At 41.1% G+C, this 19,934-nt stretch overlaps 1 long non-coding RNA gene across 1 annotated transcript in view; it reads left to right on the forward strand.

Annotated features, from left to right (window-relative positions):
• LOC125283269 (uncharacterized) overlaps positions 1 to 19,934 on the forward strand; it is a 40,009-nt gene that overhangs the window by 2,430 nt on the left and 17,645 nt on the right. Inside the window, exon 2 of the long non-coding RNA XR_008959960.1 lies at positions 17,836 to 17,897. This is a non-coding gene — a long non-coding RNA (uncharacterized LOC125283269). The remainder of the gene's footprint in view (positions 1 to 17,835; positions 17,898 to 19,934) is intronic.

Here is a 19,934-nt window from a genome sequence, read left to right on the forward strand (position 1 = left end):
CAGCGGGACTTTGTGAAGGTCGGCATAGTCATCTACAAAATCGGGTTATAACACCCGAGCTGCAGTGTCATTGTGACTGGCAGGGATTACGCACATAAGGCAGCTGGCGGAGAGTCTGGAGCGTGCAGATGCTCGGTAAAATGTATCACCGTCCCTGCTCTGATCACTAGCACTGCGGACACGCAGGGGAAAAAAGTTGATTTCTACTTTGCTCCATTTCTTACTCCCCTCAGAAGAGTATTTCCTGCAAGGTTTAGTTGGCGTTGCCCTCCTTTGCTGCCAAATTATCCGCATTATTATTGTCAAATTCAGTCTGGTAAAATGCATGTACTTTGTGATCCAGGGATGGGTCCATGTTTATAAATCCTGCCTGTCCTTAAGGGCGAGGACTGTGGTATGGAACCATTTTGTCACCAGCTGCACCCAGCTCAGTGCAGTGTGTGCTGCAGGTGCTTGAAGAATTGATTCAGGACATATGAGTAAAGTTAACTCGCTAATTCATACTTTACTACTTTGCACTTTGGAGGGAGTGGGTCAGGATCTCAAGTGTGTCTGTGGGGAAACTAAGCATATTCACAGATAAAGCCAGAGTCTTTACACTGAGGGGAAAATGCAATGCTTTAGAAGAATTCTGGAATCAACTTAGTGTCCAGCAAGAGGAGAATCATTCACAACCCAGAGCGGAGTTGCATCCTAAACACAATCAACTTGGAGGGACTTGCGGTGACGGCGACATGAAGAGGGTGATGAGTCCTCGCGGCAAAAACAGGTGTAAAACTAAATGCATTACATTTACTCAAATGTCAACCTTGTGAGAAAGCAAGACAGAGAGAGGCAAAGAGAGAAATCTAAATATTAATTTAATTTGGGAAACTTTCTCAGCAGTCCACCCGATGTGTGATGTGCGCATGCTTGGGATGCATAGGCTGCCCTCACGCTGGGGAGGGAGTGTCAGTCCACTGCTGCGCCATCACAGTGTGAGCGTCTTGTCACGAGCATGCTTCTGGTGCTAAGAGAAGTGATTATACACCATGACCCCTAAATCAAGTCAGCTGCCGAAATGAAGAAGGGTACTGGTATTTTATGCATAACAGGCAGTAGGGTATAGTGGTTAAGGACACAGTTTCTGGAGCTGGGTTGATCAGTTAGTTGTAACTCCCAGAACTACCACTTAAACAATAGGACACTGACAAATGGTTCAATCTCTCTGTGACAGTTTTCTGTACTATAAAATGGGGATGATAATTGGGCTTCCTCATAGGATTGTTCTGAGGGTGGGCTGTACTTATGTACAAAGTATTTGGCACGTATTAAGTACTATCTACTTATGGTTGTAATTGTTATTACTTGAGGGATTTTCAAGGGCAATTTAGACCATACACAATTTTTGCCGTAAGCACTGACTACAGAAACTAACACTCAAGGAAGGTACACCCTCGCTGAATCTACAAGATAATTACAAATTATTTTAGGTCATTATTAAAGCAGGTCTTTCATGGGCCTGGCTAAGATTGCAATTTGTCAACCCAATTCAAGTAATTGACTTTGTTTCTATATGCTCTTTAAATGGCCATAGGATGCACCTCTATTTAGTACAATTCTATTTTTTAAAAATCCTGTCAACCTGATTTTTCATTAATTCCTCCTTCCTGTCTACCCCCAGTGTCATTTGAAATAATAGGGAAGATTTGTTTCACATTACTCAGCATAAACTCTGGTTGGAAACTTCGTGACTCACTGGGTGGCTGGAAGTCTCTATGCCAATCAGCTGCAGCAGCATATGGGGAAGAAGAGGGATTTGGAAGGAAATAAAGCAGAAAAATTCAAAACAAGTCCCTTGAATTAATCCCAGAAGATTAATTTACCTATTGGGAGAATGGGGGATGTTAGTGTCATGTGTCATGAGATTTATTGAGATAATAAATGGGTATCAGCTGTACAGTATAGCTGATTCATAAATATTACTCTTACTGTGAACACCTATGCCTGCATCCTATGAAAATCCCAATTCTCTTATATTCATTAGATATTGTTTGCTAAGCTAAAAAAAAAAAAACTCAGAGATGGGAATCATTAACTAGACAAGTTGGGAGAATCCTGTCTTTCAGAAGACCCCCCGTTCCAGGACACATCCCTTTTTCTCATAGGGAACATTCAAAATGGGTTTTTAAAAATTATCTTTACATATCTGTACAGCTTCTCTCCTCTAGAATTGTAGAAGACCTTGGGTCAAGGTTGGTTGACTGAGAAGCCTCGTTAAGAGCAGATCTAAACATTGGTTTATACCAGCCATTCTTTTAGGAAAAAGTACTTACCAATTAACTGAGGACCTAATAGATTCTAAAACTGATGTCAGTGTGTTCGTTGCCCAAGAGAAATAAAGCAATACATACAGATCTCAGAGGCTCTGAAATGTTCCTCCCCGATCCTCTCAATCTGTCAAAATTCCACCTCTTTCTTAAGATACAACTCAATGGCCACCTCCCTGTGAATTTATTATTGATCATTTTCAGCCTAAACTGAGCACTTCCTTCTCTGAAATCTTCCTCAGCACATTCTGACCATCTTCCATGAGTACCTCTCATATGCTTCATTGGACAAAAATTAGACCCATATATTTCTTATCTTACTTGCAAAGAGGAAATAGACCAGAGTTGTTAAAAGTATGTGTATTCGTTTCAGACATCTGGATTTAAATCCCAACTTCTTTACTTGGTTGCTGAGCGATGTTGAAAAAGTTAGAGCTGAAGCTTCTGGAAGGCTTCGCCAGAGTTTATCAGAATGTATCTGATGAATACTAAATACTAAATGAAAGGGGACTTCCATGAGTGCACAGAGTTTAGCTTCCGTAGGAGTTGAGTATTTGGTAGTGGTTCCACAGACACCTTGGCAAATGCTCTTTGATGAATTTCTAGGAACTATAAATAAATAAGGTGTGGGCTCTGATTTCTTACTTTTGTCTTGGGCTCCCTTCAGTCTCAAGGATCTGCACAAAGGTCTTTAGAGTTAGTAGACCTGCATTCCTATCCCATCTGCCAACTTTGCCATTTACTCTGAGACCTAGGTTAAGTAAGTCTTGGTTTACTTGGTTTACTTATATGAAAAGAAGAATAATTTAACTTTAATTTTTAACCTAAATATTTAACCCATTAGACGCTTATGAAAATTTATTTGGATCAGCTAATCCTTAAGAATATTCTGTAAAATGTTATCCACAGAGCATTTAAATAGATATTTTAGGGGGAAAAAAAACTGGCATGCCCGAATGTATTTGCAGATTGCTGGATTAAACAAAATTAAGCAAATATATTTAAGGTAGAACCTTGTAAGAATTTTATATGTCAATATGCATTATAAATCTCCAGAAATGATATGTAGGATTCAGCGTCTTCCAAAAATACTGGTCATAGAATCTGTGCTCACTAGAGCCCTTGATTACAAGTGATGGAGACCAACTCAAAAAGAGAGACAAAGAGAAAGCATTTGCTCTTTTAACTAAGAAGTCTCCAGGAAGGGGTATATTCAGAAGATCCAGTGTGATCATCAAAACTGGATCACTGTTTGTTGCTGAGTTCTGATTATTCTTCAGCATTTTTATTCTGTGGGTGCAGACTCGGGTCCTTTATCCATCTCTGAACTAACCAATGTTGATTATGGTCAGATGGATGTGATGTGACCCTGGAGCTTCAGATAAAATACTTCCCATATTACTTACATGGGTTAAGAATAGGAAAGGAGTGATTTGAAGTCCTATTATCACAATGGATGCAAATAAGTTATAAATAACATAGTATGTGCTACTGAATCATGCCCTCTTCTTTGGGTGGAGAATCAAATGGGACAAAGACACAACATTCTTTGGGAAATATGAATTAGATGTGTGTGTGAAAGTCCTGGCCAAAGTAGATCCTCATGAAATATCATCTCCTTTTTTTTTTTTTCATACCCCATATGTTATTTTAGTGTCTGAATGAGCCAATCAAACCACGTGGAAAATTCTGTAATACCTTAAGATCAGTCCAAGTATCAAGTCTTATAACACAAATCAAACTTCCAAGCACTTGAGAAATTCTTTAACCTTGGTCATGAGATCAGTCTTATAGGATGCCTGACTATATTCTACTGAGTATTCTTTAATTGAATACCAGAAAAATAGCCATGTTTCCATATACCACATGCCATACAGCCCCTGAGAGTTATACATATTTATTACTTTAAATGCCACAGGAAAGACTTTCACAACTTTTTTCCATTATTAAGGATTTTTTTCCCCCATTCTCTCTGAAGACATTAATACTTCAAGGTGGCCTTGACCTGTTTCTCCTTTCTTCTCTTCCCTAAATGCTTTGAGCTCCCATTTTACCTTTCTCACCTCCTCTGACCCCTCTTGGTTTACATCTTGCACTTCCCTTGGCCAGTCTCTCTCTGACATCAGGGCAGCCTCTATTTCCTGCCTTCTTCTTGATCTTTATCTATTTTTGCCAATGTGTGCCTCCTCTTGGACCCTTTGAATGCCTTTCTTCTTGAACTTCTTTCCTCACCTTAGGCCCTCATGGCATTGCATTCTTAAATATTGTGTCCCCCAATTGAGAGCCGTATGACCTTTTGTTTGCAGAAATCATATCCATATTCATAAGTCGCTAAGCATATTTTATAAATCATCGTGAAATACATTAACCCCTCCTGCTATTTCAGCTTGCCCGATAGAGGAAGCTGCAGTCTCTTGCAATTTTGTTCCAAGGAATACAGGTAATGTTTGGCAAATGAGAGCGCACTCCAGCTCCTGCAGAAGGGAAGATGTCATAAATCACACTCTGCTGTCCTGCTGGGGCTTTTGTCTCCCCAGCAGTTGCTCTGAGTGCAGGTAAATAATAGTAATAATGGAACTGCACATACAAATACATTTTTCATCTGGAGGCTTCCCTCCTTAGCTCTAAACACCTTTGCTTCTAGAACAGTCATCAGGCATCCAGTTCTGTTGTCCAGGAACCAAGAAGGAGCTAACTGTCAACAAGGAACTAAAGCTCCACTGCTGACTTCTATAGTAAAACAAAAGAGGAGGGAAGAACTAGTTTTTAACAGGTGGCTCAGTGTCAGCATTAGGTTAGGTGTTTGGCCTTATTTGAGCATTAAAATGATACCATTATGTAGCTGTTATGTATCTGTAATGTGTGTAGATATGTAGAGATACAGAGATATATGTAGAGATGTAGATCTAGATGTATCTTAGTCAACTTAGGCTGCTCTAACAAAATACCATATACTAGGTGGCTTAAGTAACAGGAATTCATATTGCATAGTTTGGGAGGCTGGAGGTCTGAGATCATGATGCCAGCATGGCCCTGTTTTGGAAAGGTCCCTCTTCATGGCTTGCAGATGGCTCCTTCCTCGCTATGTCCTCACATGGGGGAGGGAGATCAAGTCTCAGTCTCTTTCTCTTCTTATAAGGATACTAATCCCATCATGAGGCATGACTCTCATGGAATCATCTAAACTTAGTTCCTCCTGACGTCCCACCTCCTAGTACCATCACACTGGGAGACATATGTGTTTGGTGGAGGGGGGCAGGGAGGACAAGCATTCAGTCCATAACAATGTAAGATCCCAATTCTTACAGGAGACTGAAGCTCTGACATAGCCCAAGATGATACAGTGAGGGAATAGGGTGAGTTTGGAGCCCCAATATCTCTGAGTCCAAAGGCGGTTCTTAGGTAGGTAGGTAGGTAGGTAGGTACATAGATAGATACATAGATAGATAGACAATGTAATAAAATAATTCAAGCTCCCTGTGAGATCTTACTGTGTTGGGGCATCCTGTGTTTTCATAGCATAGGAAGTGAGGCGTGAATTGAGAATTACACTCACCAATTTTTAGACTTGCTGCCTCCACTGTTTCCCTCTCTAGGGCTCCTCATTTCCCTCTCTGGGGCAAGCTCTGTGTACTGTCTTTGTTCTGAATCCTTAAAGCTCTCATTTGTGGAGTGGTCCCAAAGCACAAGACTTAGTAACTGCTCATTTAAATCTCCTACTGGCAACAAAGCGTTTTTCAGATGAGGAAAACAAGGGCTCAAGATGTTAAGTAAGTAACCAGGCCAAGTTTATCCAACTAGCAAATAGAAGGAATTGGAGCCCAGATCTGACCTCTCAAGCTTGTGGACCCAACCACTGTTCCAAACAACATTTTAAATATTCTTTCCAGAAGAATAAAAAATCCTCTTAAAATGTAAAAGCAGATCCAATGTGGTCTTCCACATGAAGATGCCCAGGGAACTGTCACCCCATTGATCCGTCTGCTATAAACACAGTCCCTCAAAATGAAGGACATATGCAGTCTGCCTCCAAGGCCAAATGCAAGCTGCAGCTAAAGCCGTTGATGGTTGGAGTCCATTCAGTCAGCTACAGCCAGAGGATGAAAACAGTGAGGTTTGTCTGCTAGGACTGGAGCCTGTGCCTCCCGGGAATCTCGGTGTGTGCAGGTGTTGTGCTAATGAAGCCCTCCCACTGACTCTCTCTGCCGCACGGGCTATAAGTCATTTCTGTTAGTTCTGCACACACTGTGCTTATACTGTCACCAGTACTGTGCACTCTGATAAAACCTTTCATCTTCATATCTCAGGCTGCTTTACAAACAGTAATTAATTAGGCCTCATAACCCCCTGATGAGATGATTATGTATAAACACAGCCCTGTGCATGGCCCGGGGAATTTTGTCATCAGAAGTTGAAAGTTCAATTCACACCTCCACCACAGACTTCAGGCTACCTCCACAAAGGCAAAGAGAACCATGAAAAGGAGTGACATTGGGATTCCCATCATGAAACACCTCTACCATTGAGTAAAAACAGAAGTGTTTTGGAGCACATGAAACCCATCAGTAGCGATGGTCATTGGTGGCGCACTGGCATTGAGAGGTGGGACAGAACCAAAGTCACAGCAGCGATGTCATCAGTGTGGTCTTGGGCAAGCTCATGGAAGCCCATAAACTTCTCTTCGTCTGCAAGTGGGGGCAAGAAGAGTTCCTGCTTTACAGACTTGGAAGAAGAGTCCTTCAGTCAAATCAGAGCAGAAACCACAAACCATTTAGGGCCTGCAAAGTGTCCTACAAACATGAGTATAGCATATTGCTATGATCCGAGCTCCAGATGACCTGCAGGACAGAAAGATCAGTGTAGTTCTATTTGCCATGTCCCCATAGGGCCCCGAAGGAATCCTTGCAGCGCTCTTGGATATGGAAGGTGTAGAGATAAATACAGTTCATTTTCTGAGGGCTTACTGCCTCCTTGGGTCTGTGCCAGGATACTATGGAGACAGATTTTGGAATTTTAGTCAGCACTGGTTGAGGTTCTGTAGTCATTCCCAGTTTTTTTGCTTTTCGTGGACAATGTGAACACAACCACAGTGTGGGGTTGCCATGGCCTGGATGTTGGTGTTCCCTCCCCGAATTTGTGTGTTGAAAATTTAACCCCCAAAGGCGATGGTATTAAGTAGGTGGGGCTTTAGGAGGTGATGAGGTCATAAGGGTAGAGCCCTCCTGAATGAGGCTAGTGCTCTTATTATAAAAGCGATCCCACCGAGCTCCCTTGCACCTTCTGCCAGGTGAAGATCCAAGAAGTCTGTGACCTGGAGGACCCTCACCTGACCAGTTTCTGTGGTTTATAAGCTGTCTGGTCTGTGATTGTTGTTATAGCAGCCCAAAGGAATATAGCAAGCCCCCATGGCAAGGTTGTACACTTTTCTATAATATAGGATACAATCCTACTATCATATGACAGGAAAAGGAAGCAATATTTATAAAAAATCTGTTGTTTGTGGTTGGAATATAAATAGCTTCTCTTGCTTAATAACATACTACCTATATTGCTCACTTTGAATCTTTTTCATCAGATTTATGGTATTTTAAACTGTACGTGTATAGCATTGTGCTGAAATTTATTTTTACAACAATCGTAAATCTGAGGACTTCATATTTCTGAAAGCAGTTTGGTGATCAGTTTAATATGTACAATGACCCCTCTTGTTACTCTAGTAAGAAAAAAGAAACAATTTCTCATAGAGAAATTTGTTGTGGAATTGTTTCATGGAAATCTAAAAACCTGTGATTCCTTTATTCATTATTAATAAAATAATTACTTAAATTATTAATTTAACAAATATTTCTCAAACATGAAAATTAGTAACCTCGCAAAAAACCAAGTCGGGAGACTTCAGCAGGGGGCGCTCCCACACTCTTAACACCTGTAGTCAATAGCAGACCCAACAGGAAGAAATGGACTTGACCTTATTCGTACTTGCCAGAGGCTGTCCTCAACACCCCCCCACACACACACACCCACCCAACAGCTCAGCCAATGAAAAACCACCACACTTTCAACTTCCAGTTTACTCCAAAGGACTTTTAGTTCGGGAACAGCCCTCTAGCCTTACCCTTTTCTCCTTTAAAAGGTGTGCATCTCGTTTGTTTGTTCCCTGGGCTTGCCTATGGTTTCGCCGTACCTTCAGTGTTCTGATTGCGGTTTCCTTTTTATTACCAAATAAGCCCATCTTTTGCTGGTAAAGTAACTGTCAGTTTTTATTTTTAAGATTAACTAACAGACATTACTGGTGGGAGTGCAAAATGGCACAAGTATTTGAAAAATACTTTGGTAGCTTACAAAGTTAAAAAAACATACCCCATGACCCAAAATTCCCCCGAGAGAAATGATAATAATAATAATAATAATAATAATAATTTTTTTTTACCCCCTTCTTCCCCAAAAGAAAATACCTGTTCACAAAAAAAGACTTATACAGGAATATTTATGCAGCTTTATTTAAAAACAAAGTTTATTTATTCCAGTTTATTCCAAAAGCTGGAATAATGTCCAACAACAGGTGACGGGATCAACAAATAGGCTGTATCCATAGTGTGTAATACTGATCAGCAATAGGAATAAAACTAATATATGCAGCACATCAGTGTGATGGTTAATTTTATGTGTCAGCTTGACTATGGGACAGAATGCCCAGATAGCTGGTTGAACATTACATTGGGTGTGTCTGTGAGGAGGTTTCTGGATGAGATTAGCATTTGAATAGGTAGACTGAGGAAAGCTGATTGCTCTTAATGGATGTGAATGAGCTTCATGCAATCCACTGAGGATCTGAATACAACAAAAAGGCAGAGGTCTGTTGAATTTGCTGTCTGCCTGACTACTTGAGCCCGGACATCAACCTCTGGCTCTCGAGGCTTCCGGTTCTCAGGCATTCAGACCCAGGCTGGAATTTATACCATTAGCTCTCTGGCCCTCAGGCCTTTGAACTACATCACTAGCTTTCCTGGATCTCCAGTTTATAGATAGCAGTTCTTGGGACTTCCAGCCTACATGATTCTGTGAGCCGATACCTTATTCACAGTCTCTTTATATAGATACTATATACTATACTATATTATACTATGCAATACTATCTGTCTCTAGATACACCATTTCTCTGGAGAACTCTGACAGATATAGTCACTGAGTCTCAAAAACAATATGCTGAACGAATGAAGCCTGACACAAGAGTGTATTCTGTGTGATTCCACTAACCTAAAGTTTTAGAATAGATAAAATAATCTATTGTAATAGAAATCAGAGTAGCTGTTGCCAGGAGCAGAGGGTGAGAAATTGACTGGAGAGGAACACCAATGAAACTTTTGGGGGTATTGGAAATATTCTATATTTTGATTGAGATAGTGGTTAAAGGTATATATTTGTTAAAACTCATTGATTCGAATACTTGAAATACGAGCATTTGTCTTATTATTGTAAATTATGCCTCCGTAAAGTTGATTTTTAAACTGTATGCAATGATTTTATCACATTAAGTTGTCAGCAGTATTAGTTTCTTCCCTCACAGTCTAACTAACATTATCACTAACTTATCTGTTAAAAGAGAGCTTTAAAAAAAGCCCCCCTCCAGCTGTGAGTTTCTGTGTATCTAATAATCCATTTAAAAGTCTAAGAATTTGAGGGGCGCCTGGCTCTGTCAGTTAAACGTCCAACTCTTGATTTCAGCTCAGGTCATGATCTCAGGGTCGTGGGGTGGAGTCCCGTGTCAGGCTCCGTGCTGAACTCAAGAGTCTGCTTGTCCCTCTCCCTCTGCTCCTCCCCCTCACCCCTGCTCTCTCTCTCTTTCTCTAAAATAAATGAATAAAGTCTTTTAGAAAGTAAAAATAAGAGTCTAAGAATTTGAAAGCCCGCATGGAAACATTTTTTTTTTTCACGTACGAAGGGTAGGCTGACAGCACTTGCTCTGATTTGTCAAACCAACGTTATCTCTACCATGTGGTGTTTCACATAACTTTGGGAACTCAACCAAGCCTTGTAACAGTGCATGAGCCCATTCAAAGCATGTTTCTGAGGGGGGGAATATATATGTGTGTATATATATTTGGCATATATATGTATTATATATACATAATATATATGTGTGTGTATACATACATATATACATACACATATACCTACATATATACATACATGCGTATACATTTATATATACATACATATACACATACACATATGTGTGTATATGTATGTATATATGTATATATACATGTGTGTATATATGTATGTATATATGCATACATATATAATACACATATATTCCCTATATATATCTATATCTATATATATAGGTTCTACCTGTAAGTACCTGCCGTTCAGGTCTGCTTAACTCCTGCAAGATTAAACTATCTGGTTCTTAAACTTTCTCAGCAGAATGTCATCCTTAATCGTCCCCTCTCCCGTATGGTATCTGAAGCATAAAGTTCTCACTTCAATACCTAGGCTGCTATATAAGCCTCAGCTCTGGATAATAAGTGAAATTTGCTGAATGCTTACTCTTGCCAGGCACTATACTAATAACCACTTTATGGACATTACCTGATTTATTTCTCAGAACAACCTGGGAAACATGATGTTCTCCCTTTTCCGAGTGACTAAAGTGACTAGTGAAAGAGCACACAGGTGACATAATTATGGAATACCTGGATTCCAGTCCAAGGGGAACAGTGACAAGCATGTGCATAACCATGGACTAGCCTCTCCTTTCTTGATGACACAGCATCTGCCAAAAGCCTTTATGACTTCTGGTTTTGGAGACGGCCAAGATGATGTAAGTTCTACCCCTGGATTAAGTCATATTATCTGAATAAAGTTGTACAGAACATATGATCTCAGGCCACTGGCAGAAACATCATTTCTGTGATTCTCCCCCTGCTGTGCCCTCTGATTTGTGTGGTGGGCCAAGGCCAAGAGTCTCCCTTTTAAATGCATTTGTGTTTATGTTTATGTTTTCTTTTTTTTAATAAAACCATAGCAAAGCATAAGATCAGTTGCATGATTTGCAGGGACCATTGCAAAATAGATAATTGGGTATTGGTCAAGGGTGAGAAGGTCAATCTCCACTTCCCACAGGTCCATTGCCCCAAGCCATGGCAGAGGGACAACACTCTAAGAGATTACCAATCTCTCGTTGACATTGTTAAGTACCTGGATCACGGGTAAGCAAGAGGTCGCTGCCTTGTTGCCCACTGAATGCATCATGGTGATGCCAACCCGTGGCAAGACACCCACTGCCTTGCCCCCTCCCACAGTTCCATGGGGAGCATGCCTGGTCCCAGTCTGCCCTGTGACTTCATGCAGGCCCCCACTGAGGACAGGAGGTGATGGTAAAACATGATCTTTGCTCTGTTGATGTGATCTGGCCACCACCCTGGATGCAGGGTAGCAGTGGCCATGAGGTGGGGGTGGAGAGGTAGAGGTCTGGGCAAGGCCCAAGACACCATGGGTAGGAAGCAGCATCTAAGAACACATGCTCTTAAGGAAGTGGAACCACATGGAAGCAGTGGCTCCAAGCCCTCAGAACATGCTCCCTTGTCCCATCTGACTTCACTTACAAAACACAAATTCAAAGGTAAAATTATTAAGAATTTTAAGACCACAACAACGGAGCATTAATTGCCACACATGGGATCTTTCTGAGTGGGGGCTCTGTGTGGTGTGAGTGCGTTGTTCGCGCACCCAGAAAGCCCCTGGCTGAATGCAGCGTATTTGATGATTAACAACATGGATTTGGGGATAAGACTGCCTAGATTCAAGTCCCAGTCCACTATTTAGTAGCTATCTGACTTCTGGCCAGTTGCTTAACCACACTGGGCCTTACTTTTCTCATCTATAAAATACTGTTATTATAAAAAATTCAATGTATAAAATGCATTAAGCACACAGTCTGGAGTACCTGGCACATAGTAAAAATTATATAAGTGTTAGCTCTTTGCTGATTATTCATAAATATTCCCCACATAAATGTCCCAAAGCCCTTGTATGCATGTCTCTAAGCAAATCTGTTTTTACCACTAACTCACTGATGTGAGTTATAGCAAGTCTGCTTCTCTCTTCAGTCATCTCCTGCTGCATGTGTTTATTATTGAATAGATGGTTTCAAAGCAATATTAAAAAACAATTTATAAAAAGGAAAAACAAATCTTTAAGTGTACACCCGTACGTAATTATTTCAGTGTTTGCATATAAGATGCTAGTACTTGCCAATATGCATGCATATTTTTACACAGCTACAATTGTACTGTATATATCATTTTATATTTTTTTGCTTCACATTAAATTGTAAGCATTTGTTCATGATGCTACATTGTCATAATTATCATTGTAATGGTTGCATAATACCCTATTATGTTGATACATCATAATTTACTATAAATTATTCCCCTATTGATGGACATTTAAGTTGTTCCCTTTTTTTGGCAATTACAGCTAATGCTACAGTGATGAGCACTTAGCTCTATCCTTTTGTTGAATTATTTTATAGAGATCCATTTCCAGGAGGGAGATTGCTGGGGCAAAGGGGATATATACATGTAGGTTTCTTTTACGTACTGAGCCATTGTTTTTCAAAAGGGTGATAGTAGTTATTAATACTGATACAAATACTAATAATAATGGCAATAAGGGGATCTTAATCTGCCCAGACTCTATCCTAAACTCTTAGTATGTATTTAGCATTCCATTCTTCCTATGGCCCTAGGTATTATAATCTACTTTACATCTGAGAGAACTGAGGCACAGTTCAATAATTGGTCCAAGGCCATATATTTAGTAAGTGGAAAATCTGAAAAAGAAACTAGTCTAGTCTGCTAGTGAAGCCTGTTAGTTAAACCAGGCACTCCAACGCTCCCCTCACTCCCTGCTGTTGATTATGGCTGGGATCTTCTAAGTTATCAAGTAACTTCCCTGCAGACTCCCCATAGGATCCCGCGCCCCCCACCCACTCACAATGAATGTTTGCTCCTTTGAACTGCTTTCTCATCCGCTGTGATATCACAAAATAACGCCAATCATTTACCTTCATCCACAAGTTCTGCCTTGTCTTCCTTTCTCTTTTATCCATCATTCTTTCCTTTCTTTCTTTCATGTCTTCTCTTCTCTCCCCCTTTCTTTTTTCCCTCCATCCTTTACCTCATATTTGAAGTATGTGTCTTCTATGTGCTAAATTTTATGAGACGCTGATAGGAAGTCTTTATGACAACTCAGTTGTCATTGCATTTTCCCCTTTCACCTTTCTGAGCAGTTGTGCCAAATATTAATACAAATTTTCATCTACTTTGTGTTTATTCTTGCACTCACCTGGAGTGTCATTAAAGTTTAATTGGTAAGTTCATATTTTTCTTTAAATACTATAACCTTTTACAGAAGGTTACAGAAGTCTTAACTAATTTGCATCCATCTTGGAACATTTTTTTTTCAAAAGAACATTGTCATCGTATATATCATATATTTTCAGCGTACATATTTTCCTAATGTATGAGGAATCAGTCTAGGTATCCATAGACTTAATTCACTCACCTTTTAAGGACAATCATTTGGGATAAAGTGAACCATATTTTATTCCTCAGAGTTCATATAGTATCCAAAGCATTTTTAGTGTGGAGTTACTCTAGTCCTGTTGTTTTTGATATCATTTCTGTTGCAAGAAGGGAACGTTCAGATGGTTGTAAGCAAACATTTACTTAGCCTCTATTCTGTAACTTATAAATAACTATGAGAAAAAAAGAGAGGGGGAATTAAGAAGTGAAAAAAAGAGACAAAGCTCAGAGAGGGGTTTGAAGGGGTTGTGATAAGTCCTGAGGTGGAGGGATCATCCCACATCCAGCACATTCTATTACAGGTGTTCTGAGTACACCAGGGACAGTCTCTCAACATCTAACACATAATTCAGTAGTGAACTTTAGAACTAAGCCCAGCTGAGAAATAACTTCCTAGATTGCAATGCCCATCTCTTGGGGCTCACACATCCCTCTATCTTTCTCATTCCTTCCCCCCTCCTCACCTCTTTCACCCTTAAGCCCCTTTCAATCTATAGCAAAATGAAACATTCAAATACATTATTCAGTCTAGGAGAAAATGTCAGCTCTTTCTTTCCTCTCCCCATTTACTGTTTTCTCTGGTTTTCCTCCCAGTCCTGCTGCACACCGAGTCTCAGTGGTTTTTGCCTATGATATTTTGGAGCAGAAAAGTGGCAAGGAAATATCTCCCTAAGCACAAGGGAGTTGAGTGCTGAGAAGTAGAAAATCAGAGGTTTCTCATAGCACCCTTTGGCTGTGGTTGTGATAGGGTGCCACGGAGTTAGGACGCAGACAAAAAATAGATAAACCCAGTCAGCCTCTCCTAAGACCCAGGTCATCCTCAGGCCCCAGGGGATGCTAGGGCCAAATTTTCTTTTTCAAAAAAGTCTTGAGAGTAGCCAAAACGCAAGAGGCATTTGTAGAGCAGTAATAATGTCAATTCCAAAGGTTTTCTACCAAAACTGGGAGACAACTTCAGATTTGTTTTTGCCACACTCAGTGCCTCCTTGTCTCTGTAGTATCTACATCATGGTTCCATCACATAGTGGGGTCTCCACACACACGCTGTGCTGGGTTATCTTTGAACGCACAGAGGGTGCAGATAAACCTTTGCTGAATGAACAGCCATGGGAGGCAGTCAGAAAAAGAAAGTCCAAGCAAAATGACCATTGAAAATCTTCTCCTCCTCTTGTCAAAGGGGGTCATGCCACCCAGCAAGCCTTCATCAAACAAACAGACCATTTAAGTGATACAATTGAGGAGCATTTCAAATTAGGTTAACAAATGGGTTAGGATGGTTACTGCAGCCTTGCTTGCAAAAGAAAAACGAATAAGAGAGGAGACTCACAATCACCATCAGTGAAGAACTGAGCAGGTGCACCCGTTAACTGGACTAAATGTTCCCAAAGAATGAGTTCGTGTCTGCAGACATCAAGAGAGGCCCACATAATATTTTAAGGGGAAACAGTTGTTCCATCTACAATATATGGAATTAGCCAGTTGTTCAGACACACGTGTGTATCTGGGAGAGTATGCTAGAGTAGCTAGCATGTGGGGGTTGTCTGTGTGGGTCAGACTTTGGACTGATGCGCGTCATTACATTCAGTCCTCACAAACCATCCTGAGAGACAGGTCGTGACATCCAGTCCCAATTTTCACTTGAAGAAAATGAAACCAGAGAAGTTGAGTCACTTGCCCAAAGTCACACAGGTCAGAAGTGGTAGAGTTGGGACCCAAACCCGAGAAAACGAAAGCCAGAGCGGTGCCACCAGCGACCAGGCGCTGCTTCCTAACCACACTGTAAGCAGTGGCATCCCTGGGGGTGAGATCACTGAAGAGCATTTACTTTCTATTTTATAGATCTCCAGTTTATTTAGCTTATTTTTACTTTAAGCAAGTATTGTCTTTTTTTTTTTTTTTAAGATTTTATTTATTTATTTGACAGAGAGAGACAGCCAGCGAGAGAGGGACCACAAGCAGGGGGAGTGGGAGAGGAAGAAGCAGGCTCTTAGTGGAGGAGCCTGACGTGGGGCTCGATCCCAGAACGCTGGGATCACTCCCTGAGCCGAAGGCAGACGCTTAACCACTGCGCTACCCAGGCGCCCCTAAGCAAGTATTGTCTTTACCGTAAAATCATTTGTATTTTGAAAGCTTCAAAAACTGTTGCAAAATTCCTTAGGGGTTATTATAAGCCGTTATCATGGTGCAGGTGGGGGGGGGTGGTATTTACCATTTCAGTGACCAGATGAGTAAGAAAAAGAGGGGGAAGGTTAAAGTGAATGAGGTAGGGGAGAAGAGGGAGGAGCAGGCAGAGGAGGAGGCAGGGGGAGGAGGAGAAGCTGAAGCAGCCTCCTTTGCTTTCTCTATAGCTAAAAGGCTCCAGGGAAGCTTAAGAGAGCCCTAAAAATAAAACAGCAACATCAATAGCACCAGTTTGAATTAGCAAACTACAACTATCATTTTCATAGTATTTATTTTTGAATTCTACAAAATCTCTTTTCTTCCCTCTTCCCATGTGCCTTTTGCCACCCCCATATGGCATGCCCCCCATGGCTTGTTCTGTACCGTCTGTGATGATGAATTGAATTCAAGGCTTTAAAAACTAGACTTCTTGTTATTCGTACAGTTCATCAATACAGAACTTTATTGTACAATAACTGGCTTCTATTATTTTTTCATTGAACTGGGCAACCCTGTGTGTTTCACGTAGGCCAGGAATTGGCTTTGCCATACAGTTTTGCCCAAGGAAAAGAAGGAAAGGAAGCAATGCTAAGGTTTAGGCCAGGCAGAGAAGGGAGAACTCATGCCCAGTGTGCCTGTGACCTCGAGGGAGCTCTTCTCTGCAGTGAGTTGGTTGGCCCAGGTGATTGCACTGTCTACCCGTGGCACTAAGATGCCAAGGTGAAGGCTTAAGTTAAAATGTACAGTAGGAACTCTGTCCTTGGGCTGTGAAGCTGTGAATGAGCCTGGCACCTCAGGAGACATGGATAAGTAAAGGCAATCTACTTATTCATCCATGAGCACATGACTTAACTAACCTGGGCTTTCACGAGTAAAATGGGTCTAATTGCCCACCTTTCCAGGGCTGTCAGGAATATGAAGTCAGATAATATATGTAACACTCCTGTTGAATAGTACAAGTCATTGCTCGTGCTCCCCTTCTCCTTTCTTTCTGACTCCTATGCCCACGTCTTGCCAATGCCTGCTTCCTCCACCCACAGAGCTTCCCACTTTTCTTTAGAAAAAAATGCCAATTTTCTCCTTAAATATCTGATTTAGAGCCCAGATTTCTGAAGCTTTTCTTGTCTAACACCAAGGAACACTGGGGTAGATGGAATTGGGTAGCCTCTCCAAGACTTAGTTTCCCGATACGCAAAGTAAGACAGTTTGAGAGCATTAGTTGAGTCTTTTTAGATATTAAAATCCCTTAAATCCACATACTTTTGTTTCTCCTTCTCTCTTCCTTCCTCCCTGTCTTCCTGCCCCAGTCTGTTCTCTGCATCACCGTCTCTGGTGAATAGAATTCAAATCATAAATCAGACTCGGGTGTTTACTTGCATTGGTCACAAACAGAAGATTTAATCGTGCAAGAATAGGTTCCCCTTTTTCTGATCGAATTAGTCAGTTCTGTGTCTGCCTCCTCCCTCCCTCTGGCTTTTCCTCTATTTTTAGATAGACAGTCTGAAAAGTCTTAATATATCAATGACATTTATAACACATGTTAATATCTAAAGCGTCAACGCTCTATTTGTAGAAATGACTGCTGATGTGATGAGATGCTTTTATTATATCAGTGACTTTTATGATAAATAGGATGAAACTGTGCACTCTTTTGGGAAATTAAATAATAATAATAAGCTATTTTCTGCCCCAGTTTGTCCAACCATTAGCTTCAAGCACTAGGTTTTACTTTTTCGGTGCACTTTTTTATAAATTGCTCTTTACAACTTCAGGGTGAATATCTGTCTCCTGGAATAGATGACAGCAGGTTCTTCTGGGAGAATGCATTAGGGAGGTAAGTGCAGACACCTGCGGATCCATTTTATAATCTTTGTGGCTTCTCGGGCTCCCTAATGGGGCCCGGCACCTCAGAACTCTGGGGGTGGCCAATGGTGCAGTCTTTATATAAAATGTATAACCCCCATCTCTGCCTCACCACATTTCCCCTATCATTAAAGTGCATTTCACAATTCTATGAGTTGGAAGTTAAGAGCATCTGTTTTGGGAGCACACAGACATGGGCTGGAGTCACCGCTGTGTCCCTTACGAACCGTGTGATTTGGGTAAACCATTCAACCTGTCTGAGCCTCATTTATAGCTTCACCTATAAAAAATGAAAAGTCACCGCAGCTACTCCGAAGAGAGTGGGTGAAGCTACAGCCACATGGTGTATGTAACATATGTACCACAGAGGCAAGGTTCGAGAGCAGTAGCTATTGTTAATTGTTGTCGCAATTATTTTTACTACTGCCTCGTTGTGAAGAACGTCCTTCCGACTCTGCAACTCCTTGCAGATCTGCTACTCATTCTGAACTTCCACTGAACTTTAGTTAAACATCAGTGGTCACTTTCTGACTGTCCAAATTTATCATGTCCCTTCCCAGACCAACACCCCGACATGCACATACATAATCCATATTCCAGACATTTCACCTTCTTTCTCCAGACACGTCAGATTTTGTGGGCCTTCATGCTTTGTCTTGCTGTTCCCTCTGCCTGCCTGTCTTCCTTTCTCACCTTAGCTCACTCTTTAAACTCAGCTTGGATTTCGCCTCCTAGGAAGGTCTTGCTTGTCTGATCAGAGGCTGGTCTACGTCTGTGATCCCGTAGAGTACTCTTTGAGCTCTAGCATGGCGTTTCCCAGAGTTATCAATACAATTGACCATGTCATCTCCCAGACCCTGAGTTCATTTAGGACAGATGTTCTGACTCTTTCGCCTTTGTATCCGCAAGTCTAGCACGTAAACCACAGTGAATAGCTATTGATCAACTGATTTCTGATCCTTCCTGATAGATTGCTAATTCTTTAGTTTGTGGATTATTACTTGGCTTTTGCTGGCCGCCATCGTTTCTAGCGCAAGTCTTTATTTATTTAACAAACACTCTTGAGCGTCTATACTCAGCTTGGTCCTAACATAGAGGCTGAGGTGTGATGATACATAATGTACTTCAGATTCTTCCGCCCATGCCAGCTGTGTCTGGGGCACTCACCAAGGCAGAAAGTGATCTGATTGGTGGAAGCAGAGACCAAATTTCCCTAGGAGACAAGATTACCATGCCTTAAATGCAGGATCCCATAGTTCTTATACTTAGACAAAGTGTAAGAGGGCCGTGAAGGATGGGCAAGTCTCTTCACTTATGCTTTTCCTCCTATTCCTTGTGTGGAATCCCATAAACTGCACCACATGCTGCTTCTCAGATGTGGCAATGCCATGACCCATTCCCCATTTGATTCCCTTCAAGCAGCTACAGGAAATCATACAATTTCAGGATTTACATTGATGGGGACAGTGAGCAGTAGAAGTAAACGGCTCCATTTAGACCTGAAACCATAGTCATGTGCACCAGCCCATCCTTTACCTGGAGTACTGCACTGCAGCATCAGGTGTGGGGACAATTATTAATAATGTAGTCCTGTCCTGTTACCGTGACTTGTTTATCTGGGAACTCCCTGGGACCCCATGGAAGTGGCGGTGATTAACATGAGAGAAGTATTACATTCCTAGATTTCTGATCCTAACAGCATATGATAGCACCAGAATTTTAAGCTGGATTTAGAAGAAATAAATCCAAGCTCTTGCCTAGTTCAGTTGCCAGTGGAGACAGCCTCAAACACAAATAATGATATCACAGTGAGCAAAGTACGTATGGTGATAAGTATCAGTGTATACTCAAACAGCATTATTACATGAATGATTTTAAGGAATAAATCTTACTCTCCAAGGCTATTGCTTTTATAGGCTGTACTAATATGTTCCATGTTTGGGGATCCTACAGGATATTAACTATCTGTCCTATGGCCTTTAGAAAAGTTCACATACTTTCTAAAGGA

The sequence above is a fragment of the Ursus arctos genome, unplaced genomic scaffold (genome assembly GCF_023065955.2).
Source record: "Ursus arctos isolate Adak ecotype North America unplaced genomic scaffold, UrsArc2.0 scaffold_18, whole genome shotgun sequence".
NCBI lineage: Eukaryota > Metazoa > Chordata > Mammalia > Carnivora > Ursidae > Ursus > Ursus arctos.